Below are 1,924 nucleotides of genomic sequence, written 5' to 3'. Positions count from 1 at the left end.
TGCACGGGGCCTGGGGTCCTGGCCGACAGACAGCTGGAGCAGGAGGCGTGGACGGGGCCTGGCGCCAGGGCAGTGTCCACGTGAGACCGGGTCCACGACGGAACCGGCGGGCACAGTCTCGTGCGCAGCCTCCCCGTCGAAGCCTGAAGGCGGCCGCTGGTCTTCCCTGGGCAGCCCTGCACCCCTGCCCTGGCTGCCCGGCTGGCCTGGAAGCTCAGGAGCGGGGCTCGGGCTGCTTGTGGACGCTGCGGGCCTGCCCTCGGTCTTGGGGCTTCTAGAGACGGCCGCTGTGCTGTCCTGTCGGGGGGCACGCGTGTCGTCTCGGGGCTGGCCTTCAGGGGATGTCTTCACGAGTTCATTCACTGCTGAGTGCTCGCTTGTCCCAGGTGCTGGGGCAGAAAGACGAATGAAGGGAGTTTCTGTAAGGAGTGTGTGTTCTTACAGGCGTAGGAGACGTGGAAAAAACACTTTTCCTCGGAGCGTGAGTGCGTGCGTCGCGGGCTCACTCATCCGTCCTCCCACCTGGCGGCCTGCACGGCTTCAGTGCTGGCCATCCCTTGGCCTGTGTGCTTTAATTTTTCGCTTTTTTTTCTGGGAGATTCTGACAGTAATTTTTTTAAATTGGCTTTCTGAGAGACGAGTGCGCACTGTGGGTTTTAGCAGATGCAAGTGTTCATGCAGCTGCCCCTGCAGCCAGGGTGGAGCCCGGTCCCGGGGAGCGCCCCCTCGCGTCCCTGGCAGCGCGTCCTGCTGCTCGTCTTGGGCAGAGGCCGCCGCGTCTGCTCACTGACTTCGAGTGTGCCTTCGCCATCCGCCCGCGTCTTGGCGGGCTGCGTGTGGTGCTGGCTCCCCGTGGGCGGCGTGGAGCTGCTGCGAGTCCCGTGTGTGCGGCTGGTGTAGACGCGTGGTGTCCTTCCCTTCAGGAAGGTGCCTGAGGGTGGAGCCGCGCGCTCGCTTGATGGGTGCATGTTTGACCTTTTAAGAACCTGTCCCGTATTTTCCAGAGTGGCTGCCCCGTTTTGTGCCTGCTCAGCTGAGTGTGAGTTCCCAGCTCCTCCACGTTCTTGCCCGCATGTGGTACGGCTAACAGTTAGGCCTTGGTTTTCCCAGTGGGTGTGCGGTGGTCCTTACGTGGTGGAACAGTTGAGTGCAGTTGGGCCTGTGGGGTCCTGGGTGGATGCGCTGGTACCTCAGCCCCGCAGCAGCTCACAGCCTGGGCCACGCAGACTGGGCCCGGGGGCCGTGGGGCCCCCTCTTGGTCCACACTCGGCGTATTGCTGTCCCCCGCCTGAACGTAGGCAGGTGCCCGCTGAGGGTTAGGGCCAGGGTGGAATGGGTCTCTGTGAGAGAAGGTGAACAAGGGTCCCAGGTGGGAGTCGTGCAGCACCGGCTCAGACGCCTCGCCCTGGAGACACTGGCTCTCTTCCTGCCTCGCGGCAGCACGAGGGCCAAGACTCCTGACTGCTGTGGCCGTGATTGCCCTTTCTGGGCGCTCGGCGTCTAGTGTGTCTGTGAGTCTCTGCGTCCCGCACGCAGCCTGGCTCTGTTCCTGCGGCCGGGGCCGCTCTCCAGGGGTGAGGGGCGGGCAGCACTTCCGGCTGCTCATCGGAGGCGGCTTCCAGAGGTGGTGGCGAGCGGGCTCGTGCTTGAGGGGCAGCCATGTGGGGTGAGGCGCAGTCGCCTGGGCCCTGTGCCCTCAGTTCAGATGCTCTCCTGCGGGGACGGGGCAGGGGTCCCGTCGGGAAGCAGTGAGCTGGCTTCCCGCAGTGGGAGGAGCAGGGAGCCAGGTCCGCTCTGACTCGATGTTGCTTGATCATTAAGTAGCATGCAGCTTGCTGCTGAGAAGGACGGGGGTCTCAGAGCTCCCCAGGTAAGGTGTCCCGCTGGCTGGCTGGAAGGACGGGGGTCTCGGAGCCCCCCAAGG

At 64.7% G+C, this 1,924-nt stretch overlaps 1 protein-coding gene across 1 annotated transcript in view; it reads left to right on the top strand.

The window, feature by feature from the left end:
• Positions 1–1,924, top strand: part of AP2A2 (adaptor related protein complex 2 subunit alpha 2) — a 36,305-nt gene that overhangs the window by 5,288 nt on the left and 29,093 nt on the right. The window lies entirely within an intron of this gene.

This window comes from Oryx dammah, unplaced genomic scaffold, assembly GCF_014754425.2.
Source record: "Oryx dammah isolate SB20612 unplaced genomic scaffold, SCBI_Odam_1.1 HiC_scaffold_15, whole genome shotgun sequence".
Taxonomy (NCBI): domain Eukaryota; kingdom Metazoa; phylum Chordata; class Mammalia; order Artiodactyla; family Bovidae; genus Oryx; species Oryx dammah.
Note: the sequence above shows the minus strand (reverse complement) of the source record. Positions and strands in the feature narration are given on the sequence as shown.